We start from the raw sequence: 25,574 nt of genomic DNA, 5'->3' as shown, positions 1-25,574 counted from the left end.
TGAAAACATCTACCCTCTATGGCTGCTCAGGAAAATTACAAAATCAAAAACTATATAAAAGCGTACCTGTTTTTCTTTTAGCCAATTAAAACGGGTCCAGCGTCAGGAAGGTTTTTCTTTATCATACACTGCCATCTTCTGGCGATAGGAGCCTGTGCGCCAACCGCCTGCTGGTAACACGCATGAGATGACTAATGAACATAGGCACGCACAGGTGTGTTTAAAATCGGGTCCTAAAGTCCAACTGTAAAAACACACCAATAGCCTTGAAAACCATAAGGAAATTCAATTATTTTCTCTATCATTGCCCTTCTGGTACATACACAAATGGAAAGCAGATAGAAAAGCAAAGTATTCCGAGAGCAGTGGTCACTGACTGCCTGGCATTGTAACAAAGGTAAGTGGCGTGGAACAAAGATGGGCCAAGCATGCACAGGCACCTGCTGCCCAACAGGTGCTGTGACATATCTCACCTTGCTTCGCTCCTACAGCGTGTCACGTAAGAGAAAGTGGGACTTCCATTTGCCCGAGCCTTCCAAGTCATAACACCCAACCTATGACAGGCTACTAACTGGTGCAAGGCAGCTGTGAGTACAGATGTGTCCCAATAAGAAGCTCTGACCCAGCCTGTGTCTCATGATGTCTCATACTTTGCTCTTCATGGACCAGAGAATGATGGTCTAGTGCGATCCACATTGGCTACACATACACAGAGTGTACGTGTAGTAATATGCATATACACATAGAGCACATAGACATGCACACAGATACAATATACATGAATATTCTACATAGATGTGTGTGCATATATATGTGCATTTATATATGTGTGTGCCTCTCTCTCTCTCTCTATATATATATATATATATAATTTCTTTCTTGATAAGCCATCTGAAAGTAGGTTGCAGTTACATCATCTCCAAATATCTCAACATGTATCTCCTAATCAGGACAGTCTTCTGCATAACCACAATTCTACTATCAAACCTAAGAAAATTATTTTTAACTCAAAACTATAGCTAATGCCCAGCATATTTAAATGTGTCACTGGCCACAGAAACCCTTTGACAAATTAATCTTAGCACTCCATTGGATGGTGTTTCTTTTGTCTCTGAATTTAGAAAAGCATTCCCTTGTTGAGTGGTTTTCCTGCGGCATTTTAATGTGCATACTCTGGGGGATGCCCATGGATCAACAAGCATTTGCTAGTTAACCCTTTTGTTGGAAAATGGGTAAGAATTATGTTGACGTGCATTGTGAGGGGCCACGCACTTCCAGTCCTCTCTGGAGACAGCAGTGTATCGATGGTGGAACTGTCCTTGCCCCCACCCCTCACCCTGCTGTTTGGAGCCTCCTGAGAGCTGCTTGTCAAGCACAGATGACGATGAGATCTCCTTGGCCTCTGCAATTTAGTTCAACTTTCTTTTTCTCTTGTATTTCCTTTGATTTCTTTCATTTTCCTTTCTTGCCTGTACTTTGTTTTGCTTTTTTTGTTGCTGTTGTTAAATGTTAGAAAATAAATACCTGAAATACTAGCGCAAATCCTCTGGTGATGGTAGCATTGTTGCACATCAGTGATTCTCAGCTGGGGGCGATTTGATACCCACTCTCTGGTAGCATCTTATTTATTTTTTGGCTATCAGGATGGGAGGAAGGACCACTAGTGGCATCTAGTGAGTGCAGGCCAGAGCTGCTGTTCTGTATCCTACAATGCACCGGACAATCCCACAGGCAAGAATTATCTAGTTCAAAAAGTCAATAATTGCAAAGTTGAGTAATCCTATTCTACATAACCACAGAATCATTGTCAAACACATGAATTATACATCCATTAAGCATAATTAATATTACATTTCTAATGTTCCTTTTCCATAAGATAAAATGCATTTTCCAGTCTTTGTAATTCTCCAAAAGAGTGATCAACTACAAAGTCTGACAACAATGCAGTCATGGTATAACACAGAACAATGTCACTCCTGGCCAGCTTGGAAATCTCCACCCCAGTGCTCAGTTCCTCCTGTGGAGAAAGGGCTGGGTGTGTCTGTAGCTGAGAATTTATGTAGGAAGCACAGTGCTCCACAGTGTGGAATTGTTTGCTATTGTTGTTGTCATTTGCATCACTGTACTTTTGGTGCATACACGTTACAGTTTACAGGCAGAGCATCCACACTCACATCGCAGACTTCACTATCCCCCAGGAAGATCTTCAAAAGGGTTGTAATATTACACTTTTGGAGGTAAAATAAATCACATCTAGAAAATAAAAAGTAGCAAAGAATTTGCTACCTCTCTATGGAAGAATTCTCCATCTTCTTGGAACAACTTCAAAATTTGGAAGAAAGTAAAAGTGTAAAAATAAAAAGAAAGATTAGTATCAAAACTTGCATTAAGGAACGTACTTTACTTTTTCCAAACATAATCCTGGAGAACTGTACCAGTGACTTATCGCTCACTGAGTAGATCTACAAATAGTTCACTTGTCTTTGAAACAACTTGGCTGAGTAGAAAAGACAGCAGTCATCTCCTTCTTATCAGTGTGAGACCTGAATTACAAAGAGAGGGGTGTGTTTATGATCCCAGTTTTATCAGATGAAAACTGAATATTTAACTCACTGGACCAAGATTTTTTGTTGTTATTGGTAAGGTGATTTTGTTTCATATTTCATGTTTTTGTGTATGTGTATGGAGAACAACTGTGATCATGCATATTGTCTGGTTTCTGTTTTGTTTTGTTTTTGCCTTTAACTAATGGGTTAAGCTCCTAACAAATGCTGTTTTAATTATTTTCCTCAATTTTCTCTGTTGTAGAGATGGAAAGTACCTGTGTATGTTCCTTCTTCGGGAGACAAGGGAAACATCACTAATTGATCATAGAACTAATTTTTGCAAAATCCGGTTATACTTCCAAAGCTGCCTTTCTCCCTCAATTTTTATTTTCAATGAGCACGCACGATCACATTCCTCACAGGGAGGCGGCAGGTATGTCTCCATTCTTTTTTCATCCCCTTCCTCACCCCTCCCTCCCCTCCCCATCCTCTATCTCTAGATCTCTTTCCCATTTGCAAAAGATCTGTCATACTATTTCCTATTAAAGTATCACTTTTATTTTACTCTTTATTTATATTTTGGGCTTCTCATATAAGAGAAACTATGTGATATTTAAGCTTGTGTGTTTGATTTATTCCACTTAACATTATAGCCTTGAGGTGCATTCATTTTCCTACAAATAACTCAAGTTTCTCCTTCTTTATGGAAAAGTAGTACTCCGTTGTATATAAATACATTTTTAAAAATTCTTTTATTGGTACACTTTAGGTATACAATACATTTATATTTATCATTGGGTGCTTGTACCTGTACATGATGTATCTTGGTTCTTATTTTTTGCCCCATTACCTGTGTGCCTTTCACTCCCTCCACCCTTCCCTATTTACATAGATTTTGTTTCCATTTTTTTTCTTTTCTCATAATTTTTCCTTTCCCTTCTTCCCTTTAAACACATTTTTTTACCCATTCACCTGATGGTTAACATATAGGCTATTTCCAAGATTTGGCTATTATGAATTATGCTACTAAATCTAATCCTTCTTAACACAGTTTCCCAGGTAACTACTACCAATTAATAAAAATTTGATACCAAAATAAATACCAAAGATTTTTAACCAAGACGGAATTTAAAAATAGACAGAAACTTGAAATTTCCTATGAACTATGTTAGGAGTTATTGGGGCCCAATTAGCATATAAAGCTTCATTAGCATTTATAGTTTGATGATTTTGTACAAGTATTGATTAAATTTATGCTCACCATGGTAGCTGGGACAGGAGAAGGCATTTCATGTGTTTTGACCAGGAAGCACTCAATATTGCAAAATTTACTGAATGAATGGCTTGCAAAGTTAGATGGCCATCTCCTATTTTTTCTGACTTACAAAGAGGAAATTTAAAGATTTAAGTCAAAACCACAGTAGTTGCTCCTGTTCAATATGACCTCTACTGCCTATACTTGATAAACTTAACTTTGACACTTGGAAAGTAAAAAGTGTTAGTTTAGAATAGAACTCAAATTACATCATTAACTAGGAGATAAGAGAAAATGCAAAGAGACAAAGGGTACTAGCAATAATAGCTATGGTTCTAACACAGATTGAGTGTACGCACACCCATATGAGATCACTGCCTTCTCTTCATTCCCAACATCCTCCTGATGTAGCGTTCTTGGGACCCCACCTTACAGACAAAGAAGCTGACGTTCAAAAAGACCAAGTTTTTGAGTGTTGAGGACCACACTGCTGTGAGGTAGCAGACCCGAGCTAAAGTCCATCATATTCCAAGGTGTAAATTTAATCACCTCTCTTGCCTCTTGGGTTGCTCAAACAAAAATACCGCTTTAATAAACTGATCACATTAAACAAAGCTCAGACAAACAGCAAAGCAAATAACTATGGCTTTATGAAGAGGATTCTAGTATTTGTTTAGCATCTCTCTGATGAAGTGACAGTTGAGAAATACAACTTGAAACAGAAAGGAAGGGGACTCACATCGGCACACACCAAATTCTTGTCTTCAAGGCACATGCTTGAGTCTTCTTACATGATGTGGTGGTTAAATTGAACTGGGATACATTGTTTGTGTAAGTATTTTATATTTCTGAACAAAGCAGATGCTCAGAAAATGTTAGTGCCGCTGCAATCCATTTGAACTTAGCACAAAAATATTATGAGACTAAGAAGATGAGTAGTATTGTAAATGTTTGCCCATTGCTAGCAAAGCATTCCAGGTGCTACATCCATAAAAAAGGACCAGAATGTGATGAAGGGGCAGCATTTGTGGAAATCGGCCAGGTCCAGGAAGGTAATCTGAGACCAAGAAGTTAATCAATGTAATGACCCCTGGAGTGAACACAAACAATACTCCCCTGAGCATCTCCGGCACAAGACAAGAAATTCCCCAGCTTCAGCTCATTCATATTATCAACTTCACCACTTTAGCTTCATCTAGGGGGTCAGCTTTACAATGATTAGCTTATTATATTTCTTTAAATTGATTCTTTTTGCGCTTCAACAAACTTTAAAACACTACTTTATAACATTATCAAACTGAAAACCAGTCTAATTTGCCATAAATAGGGAGACCATTGGACTAAATGGGTTGAAAACAGAGTGATGGTCTTCAATTATTAAATTTCAGTTGGATATTTTGTCTGCTGCAAGACCCCCTTCACAAAGATTATCAAGGGTTAGAGAGATGTTAGAGGCATAATAGCCACACAGAGAGCCATGTTCTTTGACATCTAAAAGACTGGAATGAGTCTGAAAGTGAGATTATATCCTCATTCTGTGATTCTATTACAGGACACACCCATGCACTGTCCAAAATGACTTGATTTAAGAAATGGTGGAATATGTGTTACACTGGGAATCACCATGATACATCACTCATCTGCCAAGCTCCCGCTGGACTCTGGATGGGTCACACAGCAATCCTTTTTCCCTATTCACAGTCAGTGATTAACTCTCAAAGCTTAAAGTGGGGAAGGTGTTAGCACTCAAACAGTTGAAGCCCCTGCTCTAAGAAACACCGGGCTTAAAGATTCCCTACATCCCTTCAGCCTGTCTTGTGTCGTAGGAGTAGTGTTTCCCAAGAGAGCCCAGGATTAAAGAAAATCTAGTTTATAATCTATTCTGAAGACAAAAACTGTTTTTATTGGAAAACCACTACAGAGATCCTCTCAAATCTTTGGTTTCTCTTTATTTTATTTTTATTTTTCTGGTTTATCTACTTATTTGTTGTAATTGGCAAATATATATGTATATGTATATATATATATATACACACACAAATATATATATATATGTATATATATACACACACACTCACATATATATTATATATGTATCATGTATCATGTACAACATGATTGCTTCAAATATATGTACATTGTGAGATGGCTAAATTGAGTTAACAAACATATTTATTATCTTACTTATTTGTATAATGACAGGGTTTGCTACCCAATACAGAAGTAAAAAGTGGGCACAGAACTCTTAAAATGGGACTGGCCCAGACTGAGCTGTGTTGGAAGCATAAAGTGCATATCATGTTTTGAATAGCTGGTAACAGTATGTGTGTGTGAGCACATAAAATCTCAATAATTTTTATTTTTACAGGATAAAACATTTTGAACACATGAGTTAAATGAAACATACTATTGCAATTACATCCATCTGTTGTTTCCTAATTTTTTAAGTGTTGCTACCAGCAAAGGTAACATTGCACTGGGCTTGGTGTTATATTTGTAACAGGCAGTACTGGATTAGATGGTCTCTTTGATTTCTTACTAATGAATTAAATCTAGTAATACATAGTAATTCTTCCCTACCATTTCAATAGCCTATAAAAAGAAGCACTTAAATTTTATGGGGTAAAAGTCACTGGTAGAAATATATTAAAAAAAAACTCTACCATCTCTTTTCAATCTCTTTCTCTATTAATAACCATTGTAATGATGTCAGAAGATTAAGAGCTCACTGTCTTTAAAGTTAGAAAACAGAAAGATTTCACGGCTCATATGTCCATGGATAAAGCCATCCAAACTCATTCCCTAATCAAAGATATACTTTTAATGAGAACTTATCTTTGATTGAAAATGTAAGGCTGTAATGAACTGCTGGGGTATTACTCTGCTCTGGGTTTAATTTTTATTTAATTCCAGCTCCCTGATGTTTTAAATATGTAGTCTCTAATTTATGGTGGATATTTAAAACTTTCTTTTTTGTATCTTTTGATGTAGGTCACCTTTTAGGGGCAGTAAGTCCATTTCAAACTTAATATATAGACTTCTAGTCTCCATAGAAACACACCAAATCTATCTACAACTTTATATGCACTTGTATGTATATATGTATAGCAGTCATGTGTGACAACAGGGCCTTAAATGATGTATAGTGTGTTGGACACACTTAATTGTGTAGCTAAAAACCTATGGTCTCTGGGTTTGGATAACCATTCAAATTGTAACCAGGCCACCTGTTCACCACATGAGTTTGGAAATGTTCATTTAATATTTCTGGAATTCCATTTCATATCTGGAAAAAAATGACCATTTTTGAATAGACAGTAATGAAGTTAATCGTGAAGGACTGAGCAAATGGTCTTGGGAGTAAAAAAAGCAGTTAATATTCAAAAATTCTGTTTATTCTTTTTGAAATGTTTTCTTTTGGTTCCGTGCAGGAGCAAAGTAACATTGGGAAAGGATCCAGGCCTTCACACCCTCATGAGCATGATCCCCAGGCGGCCCCTTCCTACCCAAATCCTGGATTGCTCTGACAACCTCCTTCACCTTCACTTTAGAGTGTGCCTCTCCTGGGGAACAGAACCCACGTGTGGCGGCCATTATTGTGACGCAGAAAGCACTCAAGACTGCTGTAACCTGTAGGAAGTCAGGATGTTATGAAGTCATCCTCAGTGCACCTTCAGGATCCTGGAGGGCCTCCTCAGAACTCCCAGTAACTAATTTTCACCTACAGTGCCACCAAGAGGCCCCTGTCTTACTTTCAAAGAACATTATGATGTTATGAAGTTGATCAGAAAGTGTGTGTGTGTGTGTGTGTGTGTGTGTGTGTGTGTTCCTTGTGCCTGATACCCTGATATGTTTCTGAGTAGTTGATACTTTCAGATTTGTGTAGGGTGTGAGTGAGCAAGAACAGGAATGGACAGAGAAGATACAGGGCCGAGATAGGATGGGGACTGGATTAGAAGACGGAAACCTTGAGGAGATAAGCCAGGGTATTTTAGGGATGGGTAACCCTCTGGAAACTCTGCCTCCAGCTGGTGTAGATAGTTGTTATTTTTCCCTGGTTGCCTTCCATTCTGACTCTCGTGAGAAGCCCTGTGGCTTGTTTTGGGGCTCCTTCCCTTCCTCTGTAATCATTTCATGTGGTGGATTCATCTCAGCACTCCAGGAATGGGGTAGAGTTTGGTCCTGGGTAATCAAATTCCTGTGTCCTTTTGGCTGAAGTCTAGGTTCTGAGTTCAGTCAATGGGTGGGTGGGACAGGGTAGGGATATATGACCCATGGCATCAGAGAAAGGCACACCTAAGAAATTGTCTTCCTGTAGGATCATTTGGGAAAAGAAACTCTCCTTCAACCGTAGAACAAAATCATAGAATGTAATGGTAGAGCTAGTAGTATCCTTTTCACTGCTTCCCAGGACAAGCCAAATCTGAGGAGCAAAAGCAGTCAGAAAAAGGAGGGCAAAGGTTTCCATGGGTCTTTGGAAGGAACAGGGCCCAGTAGCACCTGAATCAATGAAGTAATTTTATGCCAGGTTGAGATGTTGTCTCATGAAACGGAACTCTTTGCTGATTTTTCTTTCACTTCTTTCCTTCCTTTTTTTTCTTTTCTTTTTTCTTGTCTCTTCTTTCTCTCCCTCTCTCTCTCTCCCCCTCCTTATCTAATATCCAGCAATAGCCTACACTTTTTCTATTTTACAAAGCAATTCTAATTACATAATCTTATACTTGATGTCTGTTTCTCCAATCTAAGCTCCATGGTGGCAGTTACTGAGAAAATACATTGGAGTGATCTTGTATACCCAGTGATTTACAAATAGGAACCAAATCAAGACCACCTAGTGCCACCTTAGTCTAGGTGAGACAGACTAATAACTAGTTAGTAGTAGTTACTAGTCACATTTGATGTTTAACATGATTAAAAATTAGTGGTAAATATTGGGCACCATCATCAATTGCAAATAATGTCAATACCTCTAGTAAAGAGGATAAGGAAACATATGACAAAGCTACTTAAAGCAAACTGTTTGGCATACATGAGTCATAGTTATCATAAAGTATACCTAGAAATTGCAAAAGTGTAAAGACAATTGGCTTTGTGAAAAGATAATATGAATGTTAAATGGTACCCAACAATTTTATGAACTCTTACACAAATGACCAAAGTGGAATATCATTTGGAATATTATCTATGAGCAAAGATAAAGGGAGAATTGAAGTCATATATTTGGTAATTCAGTCAAAATAGACTTCTGATACAATGCACACATCTGTCCCAAAATTAAAGGCCAAAATTGATCTTATTTAAATAAACTGTTCTATTTCAAGAACACAAGTAGTTGCTTTAATATTATGAATACCAGTAGGTCTGGAGACTCCTGCCTGATGGATACTTCTGCCCTGTTAAGTGATGGGCAGTAGCTGGACTGACTGCTACCCTATGTCATTGCCCTATCCATTATTTTTAAATTGCTAAACAAATCACTGCAAATTCTGACAGGTCTCATTTCAGCAAAGACAAAGCCACCTGTATCTGGGAAACTTTCTGAATCAGCATCCAGGGTTGATGTGTAGCCCACAGGCTCAAACAGGTCACATTCTTGTGAACTCTGCTTTTCCTTTTTTTTTTCTGAAAAATAAGGCAAGGACTCCTCTAGAGCTGTCTTGAAGGTGACTGGTGTCCATTTCATATGCCTGGATGTATGATAATATTTCACATTGGATATTTACTATAGATTGCTGCATCTCGTTTGGAAGTTCCTTGTATCTATGAACTTGTTTCTCAACAGGAATACAATTCTTTATCATAATCTCCATTTACTGTGGCTACAAAGAAACATGCATTGAGTAACGACTATATGTCAGACACTGGACTAGCAATTTAGATACATTACTGATAAGATTCCTAATGACATTTGGAAGTCAGCGATATCATCACCATCTTTACAGAAGATACCTGAGATGTAGAAAGGTTGACAAAATGTCACAAACTCAGTCCTACATGGTTTCTGACTTTTTCCACTCCTGCTTTCTAACCCTCCAATTACAAATCAAGGAAATTGTTTGGATATGAAGAAACATAAATATTTGTTTTCCATGAACATTGTATACCTGGTTGCAATCAGAAACACATGCTTTCTTATGAGATATATTTTTATTCAGTATTTATCACTATTGTGTCTATGGTCCTTTAACACAAGCATATTCTTTATTTACTTTTTTAAAACTTTTTTTAAGTTCTGCAGTTCAGGAGATGGAACCCAGGGCCTCACACATGCTAGACAAGCCCTCTACCTCTAATCTACATTCCCACCCCTTTCCTGATTTTTATTTTCACATAGTTTCATTCAGTTGCTCAGGTGGACTTCCACCTTGTAATTCTTCTGCTTCACCCTTCTAAGTAGGAGGGATTACAGGTGTGTAACACTGAGCCAAGCATATTTATCATTTTAAGAACTGCATAATACATAATATTCCATCATATTCTCTACTCAAAAGAATATGCCATTCCCTTGAATTGAACATTTAGTTTATTGCCAACATTTTGACATTGGAACTAAAAGGACAGTGGTGGCTATGTTCATGGGGTCTTTGTTTCTATTGAACTAGAAAAATTACAGGAATAAGACTACATCATAAGGGTAGTTGTTCATAGGCAAGGATACTCCAATTATAGCACCAAATTATAGCCTCCAATAAAGAATGAGGGGGCCAGTTTCATAGCAACCTTGACAATAGATGAAGTAATGTTTTTATTTTATGTAAATGTGGCTAATTTAGTAGGTATATCCTGAGTTATATCATCTGACTAATTTGTATTTCTATACAAATATCAAGGAAAGGCATCCTGTGTGTTGAGTTTCTTTTCCTTTCCTTTGGGTCAATTTTCTCTTAGGTTTAGTGCTTGTATTTTTTATGATTTTCCATGGAAACATTCCTATGATAGGGGAAAAACTAACAGTGGTAAATTTGTGGGTTGGTAAATGAAATCAAGGGAAAAACTCAATTGAAATGATCAAATTAAAAATATATGCCTTTTCCTTATGAAAAGTTAGGAAAGTTGACATTTGAGGCAACGCATAAGTGGGGTTACAATTGTCCAATGCCTCCTCTGATTTGATTCTCTGTACATCGTGGGTGCCAATTATTTAACTGAGCATGGCTGAGAAAAACTGTCTGCCTCCCTGGCTGAGTCAGACCCTGCTTGCCTGGCTGGTGGTGAACATTTGCTATCCACTTTCTTCTGGCTTAGCTAGAAATCAGAAGTTGTTGACCTTGTGACCTTTTCTGTGCTAAAGAATTTTTCTTCCCAGAAAACCCTTTTGTTTAAAAGAAAATATGACATTTATTAAGAGTATAGATCTTAAATCTCACCACACACAAAGACACCCAAAGAAATCAGTAACTATGTGAGATGATGGATATATTAATGGAGATATATATATAATATATAGCTATAGATATACCTAATATATATCATGTAATATATCATATATAATATACAATTTATAAAAGAAACAAATATCTGTCTTCTCTTCATCTTTGGAATTACATATGGAGCATCTAGCTTTATTTCATACATGAGCTATTAGATACTTTGTGGGACAGATAGAGATATAGATTGTGGTAATTATTTCACAACACATGATTATCAAAACATGAAGTTTGTACTTTAAACATACATAATTTTTACTTGTCAATTATACTTTGTTAAAACTGGAAAAAAATAAAAAATGAAAAAGTTTTAATTGATCCAAAAAACATGATATCTTTTAGTTTAAAAGACAGTACACTTTTTATGACTTTATGCAAAGTAAACTGACAAACACTCATTGTGAGTGTGCATGATTCTTGTGTGTGCATATTCACGTGCATGTGGCACACACACCTTCAGGTTTGCCCCAACTCACTGGTACCTAGCTTCTTTTGCTACTGCATCAGTTCCATCAAAAATGATCTCAGCAACCTAGATGGATGGCATATGTCTACAGTTTGACCTTGATCAACAGGAAGAAAATTTCAGCTGAACTGTACAAAAGTGCTGGGAAAACATAAATCACAATTGGACAGGGTATGCTTCCTACCTAAAATGTGAAGTCACCCAATCACATATCAAGAAGTGGGATAATAAAACACACCAACTGAAGAGAAAGAAAAATTAATTAATGTTCATGCCACTCATCACAAAAAAAGCCACTGGCCATTTTTTTCTTTTGAAAAGAAGAGATGACAGACTCATCCTCGAAAAAGAGCTCTGTAGTTAATTAAGGATTTCCTAAATACATTTTAATTCAGAGTTTAAAGAGAGAAGCATCACTGAAAATTACACAAAAGAATAGACTTGCTTCTCTGAAAGTAAAGTAAATGACAAATAAAATAATAGCTATGATTAATGATATTAAAATGTAAGCAACTCAGCCCCAGTTAATACAAAATTGGGAAGAGATGACAAGTCACATTTTTAAAATTAAGGGATCAAAACATGAAGCTCTTTATCTGAAGCAAAAGTAAGGTAAATCATCACAACAAAGTCATCAGTAAAGGCAGGTTCTCAAGGGCCTAGGCAAGGGTGTCTACAACTGCCTGATATAAGATTTGATTTGTTAGGTTGGTTTTAAGTCATGCATGAGCCTGATAATACCAGTTATTTGACAAGCTGCAAATCTATAATATAACGAGAGATAAGCATGCTCAAAAGAAGAGAAGCATAGATATCTGTCATCTCTTTATCTTTGGAATTAAATATGGAGCATCTGGCTTTCTTTTATACATGAGTTACCAGATTCTTTGCCAGGACCAACCCGTATCTGGCACATGTATTGTGTCTCTCACACTTTCATTGAGGGCAGACATTACTAATCAATCTAGCATTCACTTTACAACCTCAGACTCCTCATCAGCAGGTACACCCTATCTGGCCACTGCTAAGTTGAGTGGACACCAGGCATCCAATCTATTTCCAACCCCCTCTGTACCTTCTCTGAGACTGACAAGTACCTGTAGGACACACACAAAGAAAACCCCTGGCTTGTACCTGAGGACTGCTATCTAGTTCAGGTTTTGTTATTTACTTTACTATTGACTTAACTGATCTTAGACATATCTTCTTTGATCTCATCACTGACAAACTGAATCAAAGATTTTTTTTTAAAAAGAAAGTAGGAGGAAAGCAAATGTGTGTGTGTAACCCTAAGGTAGCTTGTACTTTCTGCGGCTAAAGCTTGTATCTACCCAGGATGGTGAGTTCTCAAAGCAGGACAGGTCATTCAGTTCCAGGGTGACCCCAGAAGTGTCTTATCCTGTCCAGTTTCCATGGGAAGTTGAGCATCTGAGAGGTTAAGTAACTAGGAAGCTGTGAATCTGTGGTTCAAACTAGGCCTTTGAGGATCCAGAGCTAAAGCTCTTAGCCACTCTGCTACCCCTGGGGGTCTTTGGATTAGCTTCCCAAAGCCAGCTTCAAGGCCAACTGGAGGGTGAATTAGACAAACGGCCTGATCTACCTGCTTTTCACTGCACTGGATGATGTGTCTGGGCCTGCGGTACCACTGAGCGGGCCCAGTATACCCTCCTCACCTGCTTTTTGGTCTCCAGCCCACAGGAGACTAATTTCCCCTGACACCACATCCATTTTAGAAGCTCTGCCACTTTTCACCTGCCTCTTCCTCCCCCAGCCCACCACCACTCTCATATTTCCCCAAAATATATCAAAGAGGAAAGTATGCCTAATAATTCATTTTCAACATTTAACCCGCAGATAAAATATAAAAGGCAAGTTCAGAGACCTGTCCTGGAGTAAGAAGCTCTTGTCTACAAAAAATAATTCACCAACATGCTGGCATGAGGAGCATTGGCTGGAATAACAACCATTGTAATATTCCTGAAGAGCAGACAGCCCATTCAGGACCTGAGATCATGTGTTAGGATGAGAGATGAAGAGGAAATTGTTGTCCAGAGATAGACAACAGAATGTTGTTACCACTGGCCCAGGATATTTCTCTTCTGTGGAGAGCTGTGTTGCAGTAATTCTCACAAGAAGAGCTACCACCTGCTTGGGTGCCAGGCACTGAGTCTGGTGCACATTCTAGGGATGCTGATTGGTTTGTTCTGTGCAGCATCCTTGTCAGAAATAGGATATTGTGGTCAAATTAAAACTTGTGTTTGAATCCCTTCTTTACACTTTTATCTGGCATGCTCATGAACCTGTCTTCCCATATGCTTTGTCATCTGTAATACGGGAGTAAACAATTTGGACTTTAAAAAGGCCTTTTCAGTTCAACGCACATAAAGCACTTGAAGATTATCTGTGGCATTTAGTAAATACTCAGTGCAGTCAGATGTTGTCATTATTATCCATTTTACTTACTGAAAATAAGATCCATGAAGGTTTCCTTTGGGCTCCTCCTCTCCCTCCACTTCTGGTTTATTTCAGTCATTCCTTTGCGCTCATCTGATTTCTGGGTGTGGGTGAAGGGAGAAAGAAAAGCAGAGTACAGCCCTGCCTAGAGCTACGTGACTCCTGCTGAGCCTGTGAGGATCACGCCTTGGGATGATACTGGAACCAGTCCCTCCTTTTATCCATGGTTTTACTTTCTTTTGTTTCAGTTGTGCAAAATATATTTTAAAATTCTAGAAAGCAACACTCGATAATTTTTAAATCACACACTGTACAAGGTAGTATGATCCAATCTTGTGTCATCCTACTCTGGTCCTCCTGACATGTGAATCATCCTATTTTTCCCCCAGAGTATCCACACTATGTATGCTAGCTGCTCATTAGTCACTTAGTAGCTATCTCACTTAACAGATCGTCAGGGCATCTTAGTGTCCCTGTTTTCCAGTGTCATGTCACAATGCCTACATCATTCTCCTATCTTTGTCTCCTCACATTTTTTTGTGGTACCAGGGATCGAACTCAGGACCTTGCACTTGGAAGACAGGCATGATTCTACTGACTTAAATCCCCAGCCCCTCTCATCACATATTGTACCAGATATTCAGAGAGAGAGAGAGAGAGAGAGAGAGAGAGAGAGAGAGACCATATTCACATAACTTTTTACAATATATTGTTATAAAATTGTTCTATAATTAGTTATTATTGCTAATCTCTTACTGAGGCTAAATTTTTTCTCTTAAATTCTTTTATTGGTACATTTTAGGTAAACAATATATTTACATATTGATAATTGATAAATGATAACTGGGTGCTTGTACCTGTACATGATGTATCTTGGTTCTTATTTTTTCCCCATTACCTGTGCGCCCTTCACCTCCTCCACCCTTCCCTATTTACAAAGACTTTGTTTCCATTTTTTTTCCTTTTCTCATATTTTTTCCTTTCCCTCCTTTCCTTTCCCTTTCCCCTCCTACCACCTCTACACTTTTTGACCTTTTCTTCCTATTTCAAATTATCAATTATTCGTTTTAATCATTTTAATTCTTATTTACACTTTCAGTTTCTCACACTAGAGAAACTATTCAGTATTTACACATGTGTGTCCTATTTATTTCACTTAAGAGTATGGCTTCCATATGCATCCATTTAGCTATAAATGTCTCTAGTTTCTCATTCTTTATGGCTGAGTAGTACTCCATTTTATTAAAAAACACATCTTCTTTATCCAGTTTCCAGTTGATGGGCACTTGGGCTGTTTCCAAGCTTTAGCTATTACAAACTACGCTGCTATAAACATGGGTGCACATAAATCGCTGTGGTATGATTCTTTTAATTCTTTTGGGAAGATCCCCAGCAGGGGAAGAGCTGGGTCAAATGGGACCTCTAGCCCTAGTCCTTTGAGGTCTCTCCATACGGATTTCCACAGTGGTTGCACCAGTCTGCACTCCCACCAACAATGGAGAAGGGTTCCTTTCTCTCTACACCCCCGCCAGCATTTGTTATTGGTTGATTTCTTGAAAGTAGCCATTCTTTCTGGGGTGAGGTGGAATCTCAATGTTGTTTTCATCTTCATCTCTTGAATGACCAGTGATGTTGAACACTTTTCATATATTTATTTGCTGCTTTTAATTATTTGTCTGAGAAATGTCTGTTCATTTTGGATGTCCATTTTTGAATTAGGCCTTTGAATTTGGGGGGTCTGATTTTTTTCATTTCTTTATATATTCTAGATAGTAGACCTTTGTCTGAGGTACAGCTCCTTAAATTTTTTTCCCACATTGTAGGTTGTCTCTTAGCTCTGTTGGTGATTTCTCTTGCAGTGCAGAAACTTTCTAATAAGATGAGATCCCAGTTGTTGATTCTTTGTGCTAGTTCCTGTCCTACTGTGGTTTTGTTCATAAAGTCTTTTCCTATGCCAATGTCTTCAAGGGTTCTACCTAACTTATCTTCCAGCATGCTTAGTGTTTCTGTATTAATATTTTGACCTTTAATCCACTTTGATCTTAGTTTAATGCATGGCGATAGGTATGGGTCTAGTTTTAATCTTTGGCAGGTTGAAATCCAGTTTTCCAACACCATTTATTAAATAGGCTATCTTTCCTCCAATGAGGGTGGTTGGCTCCTTTGTCAAAGATGAGGTGGCTGAGTGTGTCTGGAGTTGTTTCTGCATCTTCTAATCTATTCCACTGATCTTCAGGTCTGTTTCTTTGCTGGTACCATGCTGTTTTTATCACAGTAGCTTTATAGCATAGTTTCAAGTTGGGGATTGTGATACCCCCTGCCATATCTCTGTTGCCTAGAATTGTTTTTGCTATTCTAGGTTTCTTCTGGTTCCAAATAAATTTTTGGATTATTTTCTCTAGTTCTGTGAAGTATATTGTTGGAATTTCAATTGGCCTTGGATTAAATCTATATGGTAGTTTTAGAAGTATGGCTATTTTCACTATATTCATTCTTCCTACCCAGGAACAAGGGATATCTTTCCATTTTCTAATATCCTCCTTGATCTCCTTTTTTAGAGTGCTTTAGTTTTCAGTGCAGAGGTGTTTTGCTTCCTTTGTTAGATTGATTCCTTGATATTTCATTTTTTTGGATAAGATTGTAAAATGAATTGTTTCCCTAATTTCTTTCTCAGTGAGTCTGCTATTTGTGTATAAGGAGGCTATTGTTTTTTGAGTGTTGACCTTATGTTCATCTACTCCACTGAATCTGTCATTTAAGCCTAGAAGTACTTTGGCTGAGATTTTTGGGTCTTCTATGTAAAGTATCATATCATCAGCAAATAATGACAGTTTAACTTCTTCCTTTCCTATCTTTATTCCTTGTATTTCTTTCTCTTTTCTAATTGCTGTGGCTAATGTTTCCAGAACTACATTGAACAGGAGTGGTGATAGTGGGCATCCTTGTCTTGTTCCTGATTTTAGCATGAAAGTTTTCAGTTTTTGACCATTTAGTATGATGTTGGCTGTTGTTTTTCATAGATAGCCTTAATCAGGTTGAGATAAAGAACTGAGCCTAAATTGTAAATCAAATATTATTATAGGTGAGCATGCATAGGAAATTTTAAAATACTGTTTATAGTAATAGTGCTAGCCACAGTTTCAGGCATTCATGGAGATCATGAAATATGTCCTCTGTGACAGGATGGGGTAGTCATGTTAGGAAAGAAACACCTTCTATCCACAAGTAGAATTTAAGCATGTGCTAGTAATCCCCACTTCTCCCAGATGGTGAAGTGTAATACCAAGATGCAGCTATTTTAGGAGGGAGCTCAACTGACCTAGCCACTGTCATTCCATTTCTCTCTTAAAGCTTGGCCAACCTAGTTTTTCTGCTGTGCAATTAAAGACATCCTGACTAATATACACAAAAATCACAGATGACATGCACTATTCAACCCCATTTTACAGATGAAGGCTGTGGGTCAGAAAGCCAAGATTTACTAGTTATGTCCCAACTAATAAAGGACAGAACCAATATCCACACCCAGAACAAATTTATCCCCAAACTGTTTTCCACTATGCTAGGCTATCTTTTAAAATAAATTATGTAGAAGTAATGAAAAGCGTTGAATGTTTCTTGATGGCAACCCACTTCTGCCACCTGGAGTGGGTAGGTGGATTCTCTCCAAAGCTAATTTCCATTCACTCCTATCTGTGGGTTCTGAATGCATATTTCCTGACACTGGAATTTATCATCTTATTACCTATCCCAAGGCTAGATAAAATGATGCTGAATCTGGCTGTTGGTGGCATCCCTTTACAATCCCCTCCAACAGTGCCCAGTATCTCAGCAGAGAGCAAGGATAAGATTAAATCTATCTGTGGTCTACACTCCATATCCAACCAGGATCTCATCCACAAACACTTGCTGAGCAAAGGAAATGAGGCACGTCTGTAAACATGAGCTATCCTGTGGGTGTCAGATGCCTCTGCACCATTCTTTGGCCAGAGATAGTGGGACCAGGAGTGAGCTGCTGCCCAGAATACAGTCAAACAGCAGGCTGGCAGATGGCTGCACACTAGTTTGGAATGAGAAGTATGCCCAATAGGAATGAGGGTTACTAATCTGAGGATGATTCAGTGTTGGGGGACTTGCATAAAATATAGACTATAGAACAAACAGAAAAGCCAAAAAACACAGAGGAGGATTTTGCTGGCATGAGATCCCTCTGCCCCATTCCTTGCCCAGAGATGGAGGGATTGTGAGTGAACTGACAGCAATTCTAGAAGTCATGAAGAAGCACAAGCTGTATGCAAGCAGATGTTCTACAACAACAGAAGCATCTGTTGGCATCAGATCATCCCACCAGATCACATCACATTCCATGCAAACTAGATTTTGTCTGTACTGTGAGTGACAATACTCTCTCTATTCTGAAGGCTTCATACTGTAGCTTGGTGTTAGCCTAATTTCCAGTCTCATCTTTTTTTGGTTGCTAATTCTTATTTTTATTAGTAGTGGTATATGTTTGCAATACATAATAATTATGATCATTTCAAGGAATATACATATAGCATCCAACCTCATCTGAAGCCACTTTTCTCACTGTCCCCTGAGCCCCAGCTCTGCTGACATCCACTCAGTTCCCAAATCTTGCCATGCTTCTCCATCCAGATGTCTAATTCCTAGGATGCACTTCCCATCTTCCCTCACACTGAAACTTAAACCCTCTTACTCTAGAATTCTTTAATTTTCATTCCCAGAATTTTGGGGAAATCTTTGGAGCTTTTTCCTTTTTAATGCATGCACATAAACAGCCCTTCCAAAAGAACCTTGGGAGCAGTAAAGAGACCCAATCCTCAGACAAATTTTGGGAGTTCCATTCAGACAGGTGCTCCTAATAACTTTTGGCTTTGTTGGCTAAGGTATCTCATTGTGGTTTCTAATGAGAAATTTATTTGTGAATCTTCATGTTCCCAAGTAAAAAGCAAGTCTTGTTTTCTAACCCTGTTCTGTCTGTCCAGAGCCCAGTGTATTAATACCCTGTCATCTCCAGGCAAGATCGTGATATGAACAACAAGCCCACTCTGGTGACTCCTTTGTGATCACATTCAACCTTATTGGCATCTAAGCCACAAAAATCTAGGAGATTAATTCATTGTTCATGCTGATCAACATTGTCTCACCTCATGGCAGAAAACTGCACACAAATATTTAAACTGAGGTGTTCCTGACATGCTTCTGGATGGAGCTGTCCATAGCTGATGGCCAGAGTCACCAAGTTATGTGGAGAGACCTTATCTGTCTCGAAATCCAAACCTTTTTAATCCTCCCCACTTGGTTCAGATCCCTGTTCCCCTCTGCAATCTCCTGAACTCCCGCAAACAAGTAGAGTTTGAAACTTCTAAAATATGAACAGAATCCCTCCCTTAACTGTGACCCCCTCATAGAAAACAGTATTTCTCAAACTTCAGCTATTTATACTCCATATGGAGGACAATTGTCCTGTAGTTCTCTAATCTTTAAATTGATTAATTTTTTTCTTATAGATTTGTTAAAATAAAACAGATTTATTAATATTGGTTGAAGATTTAAGAAACAAAGGTAATACCTCACTAAAGTAAATGGAAAGAAACTAATATCTAATTCAGAAACAAAGAAATGTGACTGGATCATAGCTAGATAGGAGAACTGCCAGCTAGGGACTTCCAGGTTATTTGGTTACAAAGATATGTTCGCAAAGGCCTGATATCTTTCAGTTTGTTAGGAAACACAACCAAATTATATCTCTGGGATCTAATCCCAAAGTCTGAAATGTAGAAGACAAAGGAATAAGATCTTCACTCTCTCCCTGTGATTTGATGCTGTGTCCGCAAATCGCCAAAAATACATCATCCATCATCTCAGATCTGAGCCCCACACTTAGCCAGTACTAGCCTGCAGGAAACACGCTTCTACTGCATCACATACTTTTATGTTTTCTCAGTTTTACTGAGGTATGGTTGAAAACTAAAGTTTCCATAAATGTATGGTGTTTGATGTGCTGCTGTTTTGATACATGCATATACTGTGAAAGGTTTACCACAATCAAATTAATGAACATACCCATCATGTTACAGTTAACTTTTTTGTGCATTTGTGGTGAGGACAATTGATAACTATGCTCTTAGTAAATTTAATATATTGGTAATCATATTCATCATGCCAGGCATTGCCTTTCTAGAACATTACCGTTTTTAGAGCTGAAAGTATGTATCTTTTGACCCTTCTTCCTACCTCCAGATCCTGACAATCATCAGTCTACTCTAGTATTATGAACTTCACTTTTTAAAAAATGCCATATATGAGTGAGAGTACACAGTTTTTGTCTTTCTTTGTCTGGAGCGTTTCACTCAGCATCTTGTGCTCCAGACTCATCTATGTTGCTGCAAGTGGTAGAATGTTTTAAAGCGAAATAAGATTCCACTGGTAAAACTACAATGTGAACCATTATCCTATTTCTGAGTCTATATCAAAGAAAATAAAATGACTATGTGGAAGAGACACTTGCACTCCCATATTCATCCCTCACACATCATTAAATCGGAACACCTGGCTGACAACCTGCACTACTGTTTCTCAGAGTCCTGGCCGACTTCATCCTGTTCTAGCCAAAGTCTTCATCTTCACCTTAATCCCAGACATACCCAAGACCAGCTGTCTCCATTCCCTCTTCTCTGACGATTGATTTCCTCTTTGTCTGAGTTTGTCATACAAAGTCAAGTGCCTTCTTGGTGTCATGTAATTCCAGGCTCATCCAGCAAAGACTTTCCTTTCACAAGTAAGGAAGATTGCCAGAAAGCCCTAATCCATTCGCATAGCAAACAGTATCTTCCACAATCTGCTTCCCACTCACTGCTCCCCTGTCCCTGCCAGGCACTGTTGAACGTGCACATCTGGCCTGAGCTGACCCTAAACATCCCACACTCTCTCACTCTCTATCTTTCCACATGCTCTTCCCACTGCCAGGAAGACCTCCCAGTGACACTATCCCTAGAATCAGGTAAATGAGACATTTTCCTAACCCACTGGGGATCTGCCTGCAAATCTCCAGCCTCATAAGTGTGTTAAATCTCTTCTGTACACATGCTTTATTTGGATTGCACATAGAGTTTCAAAAAATCCATAGTGTTTAATAAAATCCGCTACTCCAAATTGGCTTGGAAAATGGCAATCTGGAGTTTAAAATCCACATGGCCACAATTAGCTGAATAATATTTCCCAGAATATGGAGCCATAATTCTCCATGTCATCATAGTCTACATCATTTCCCATTATCCTACTCTCAGCCCCCAGATCTCTCATTAATCTATGCCTCCTGCTTGAGCTTGGCAGACAGGTAGATTTGTTGTATCCTGACCTGTGTCAAGAGCCTCTTCCTTTGCAAAGCGTTGCCAAAGTCTATCAAATCCCACTGGTTGGCCACCTCTCTGAGAACCCATACAACTTCCTGGGGACTCATTTTTTAAATAAATTTAATTATAAATGAAAGACAATGCCTATAGGTATAGGTATGAATAAATATTTAAAAAAATAGAAGCAGCTGCAACTGATTAAATTTTGTTTCATACCGAGTAGAGTGGTACCTTGGTTAGGAACTTAAATTATTTTACAATTTTGGGGAGAATGGCTGTGTTTGCGCTTGTGTGGGAAAGATGGCCATGGTCCTGTTTGTCACCCGATGTGGTCGAGTTTACAAATGGAAGCAAAATTCTGCCAAATGCTTTTGTTTGTAAACAGAAGTGTTTGTGAACCAAAATATTACTGTATTATATAAACTGCTGTTCAGTACTATCTTGTCAATTACTCAAATTAACATTTCAAGTGGATTTTATTAGCCCCAACTTACAGATAAGTAAATAAAGTCTAAGATCATGTCAGAAAGCTTCTCGGGATCACACAGCTGCTAAATCACAGAGCTGGGATTAAAATCCAGGACTTTTAGATTCCAAAGCCCATGATTTTAACCTTTATGTATTGTGATCCCCATATTTCAAGCATGGAATTTCTAATCCTGAGCATTCCTTGGTAAAAGTCACTTCAGCAAGGACCTGACATGGGTCTTTGGAAGGTGAAGCCTGGGCTTTGCATTTAGAGCTATTGTTCTTGTCCTCAACCAGGAGACATTCTGGTATCCTTCCTGCCAGGTGCCAGCTGCTCAGCAGAAGGACAGGAAGGTCAAAGGAGTGAAGAATCTCCACCTTGAGCCAGCTACAGCCAAAATGTGGTGGCTGAAAGCTTACTCCCTGAAACTCAGATTATTCACTTGGCAATGAATAAAATTACAGATACAGCACAAATTTATCAGTTGGAAAGTACAATTCTAAGGCACTGCAAATGCAAGGCTTCAGTTTTGCCTAAGGCTGAGTAGTACTAGAAACAAAAAGTATGCAGATTCTGGAGTCAGAATCCCGGAATTCAAATGTGGGGCTTGTGATGCACTGGAATGATCTGCTACAAGTCACTCCCCCTGTCTGAACTTCTATTTTTCCACCTGTGAAATAGAGATGATGAAGGTACTTCAAACACACATGGGTGCAAGTATCCAGAGCTACTGAGGATGCTGGGTCTGCAGCATGTATTGTAAAAAGGTAAATCCCAATGTGTCTCCATTAACCAGGACAAGGAGGCCTCTCTCCAAATCACAGCTGCAATCGGACCCAATCTGAAAGTTGCTGTAACTTTGAAAACCACTCACTCTCCTTTCCTGCAGTATTGGAGCAGATCGGAAGCTGTTTAGTGATGCCAGGCCAGGAGATAAGTGCGAAGAGGGAGCTCTGCCTGCGCTGATTGCCTCTGACAAATGGGCTCCGGCCTCCTCCCGACAGATTGTCCCCCTGACTGACCCAGCAGCCTCTCTGCTCATCACCTGAAGCACGGTCTTTATAACAGCTTTGAAATTCAGATGGATTTTACACCACAAATAAGATGAATTTAAATGCCTCCTTTCCTCAGCAGAAACACAAGTGCTTAAATGTCAAGTGTGTGCAGTTTAGTGAGGCCGTGCAGCTACTTCCGAGTGGCAGGCTGCGTCCACTCACCTTTGCTAAGTCTGCATTAGCTCCGCAGCATTCACCTGTGGAAAGAGGTGATATGTGCTCGTGACAAACACCAGAAGTCCTTGATATCTCCCTGTTGCACCCTCTGAGAGATTTTAAGAGATGGCAGGATCCTATCGAAGTATAGGTACATTCACAGGACTCTGCTAATTGGCAGGCTTGGAAGCAAAAGAGAGACATAAAACCAGAGCACATGCCAATATGCACCATCAACACCTAGGCAAGGTTTTCCAAATGACAATTAGCTTTCCATCAGCCTCAGAGAAAATGAGTATCCAGGACAAAGAAAAATAGAAAGAGAGAGAGAGAGGGAGAGAGAGACTCTCTTTGTTCTGTCAAGGTTTTCACGTGGAGCCCAGACTCTGTGTGGAACAAGTAAAATGATTTCATTCCTTTTCTCTTCATTAAGATGAGGGCTCTCTTCGACTCTCAAAACCTACCCCTTATTTTCAATCATTCTCAGTCTAGGACGCAATGGGAAAATGACTCATCTCAAGGTAAATGGCCCAACTCAATGGCAAGGAATGAGAATGAGGCATGAAATTGGTGGGAGGTGGCCGTGAGAGAGGCTATTGGACTCCAGGGAAAACTTCACATTTTGTGTTTTCTAAAAATTCTTCTACCAAGAAGATATTCAGCAATATAAAAGCAAAGGTGCAGATGGACATACACAGATACAGCTAGATATGCAGGATACATGGAGGAGATACAGAAAGGAAGGAAAGATGAAAAGAGGAATAGTCAAAGTTATTTGGGGGATGCTACTAATCCTCAAGGGGTCCTGTTAAGCTTTCTTAAGGAAAAGGGTTCGGGTTTTAAAGAAAACTCTGCCAATTCTCCTTCAGCCTCTCCAAGGCTGTAAAAACCCCACACAGGACAAGGGGCTGCTGCTTCAGAGACAGGTTTACTTATTATTTTGGCACCTCTGTCATCTCCTGTCACTTCAATTCCACTTTATCAAATTACTGATTTTGCCAGAAGCATTCGGATTAAGTGGAGAGGGATGCACACATACACGCAGGGACAAGTGCCATCACTTCAGTGGGGAAGTCTCATAATTACACTTCAGGGTGACAGCAGGACCAGAGTGCATCCTTGGAAGCAGATGACGATTGCACCCACTGCTGCTGTCACTGCTGTTTCCCTGTGTGGCCTCACCCCACAGTGCTAACTCCCAAACCTCACCCTCAACTTTTTAAGAGCGTTTCTTTGTGTAGGTTTGAGATGCGTGCGTCGTGATTACAGTCAGCTTGGGGACTGACACATACACAAATCATATCTGCATCATTTTCACTCCCTGAGCCCCCTTTCCTCTCTATCTAGATCTTCCTCTCATCTCTCCAGAGTCTGTCTCCCTGTTCCTTAACATGTCTCTTTTATTTTGCTCTTCAAATTCTTTATATTTCATATCTTTCATAGTAGAGAACCACATGTTATTTAGCCATCTGTGTCTGACTTATTTTACCTAGTATTACGATCTCAAGAGCCATTTATTTTCCTACCAATGACTGAGGTTTATTCTTCTTTATAGCTGAGTAGTACTCCATTATGTATATATTTCACCCCAGACTTTGAACCACCCTGAGAGTCACCGACACATGACAGCCTAAATATAAGACTTACTGCATTACTGAGAATCTTGAAAGAAAAAAAAAGAAAGACAAAAAGAAGAAGTTTCCCTGTTAACAGGAGGAATAAAAAGTCCTTAGTAACTCAGAATTTGGAGAAAAATTTTTAGTCACTAAGAGTCAACACCGATTAATCCCAAGTGCTTAGTTAATTTACATATCAATGTTTGAGGTCAAGTTTAGCAAACAACTAAAAAAATCTTTCAGAAATGAGGCTTTCATCAGTGTCTGACACAACCCAACAACAGGAGGAAAAGCATAGGAATACTGGTATATGTGTGTTTTCCTCTTCCCAGAAGGGCTGAAGCCATGCACAGACTGTGAGCGACTTCTCCTCATGCCTAAGCCCCACAGAGCAGCCATGGGCCTGGGCGATCGCTCATTCACTGAGACGGACACATGAAGCAAAGGCAGGCTGTTGGGGGGAACAGCGCCTGCGTGACTTCTGCTGCCCAGAGCTTATCCTAGTGGCCCATTTATCTTGCCAACAATGAAACTGAAGTTATTCTAACACCGCAATTCCCCTAGTATCTTTCAACTACTAATAAAGAAACATTTTTTAAAAAGACACTGGACAGGAACATGTTTGTGACCTGCATAAAAGTGTGAGGAAAGTGTAAACATCCTGAACCCTAGAAGTAGGTCAGGGAAACTTTTTTCTGTGAATTCTTGTCAATAAAAAGAGACTGAAAATATTAACCACAGTCTGACAGTTGCT

General features: G+C 38.9%; 1 protein-coding gene across 24 annotated transcripts in view; it reads right to left on the bottom strand.

Moving 5' to 3' along the window:
- Nucleotides 1-25,574, bottom strand: part of Rbfox1 (RNA binding fox-1 homolog 1) — a 1,452,839-nt gene that overhangs the window by 875,463 nt on the left and 551,802 nt on the right. The gene's annotated exons all lie outside the window — the stretch shown is intronic.

Source organism: Heterocephalus glaber, unplaced genomic scaffold, assembly GCF_053883595.1.
Source record: "Heterocephalus glaber isolate CG9 unplaced genomic scaffold, H.glaber_assembly_v1.0 deba00001781, whole genome shotgun sequence".
In the NCBI taxonomy this organism is placed as follows: Eukaryota; Metazoa; Chordata; class Mammalia; order Rodentia; family Bathyergidae; genus Heterocephalus; species Heterocephalus glaber.
This window is presented reverse-complemented; position numbering and strand designations above follow the sequence as displayed.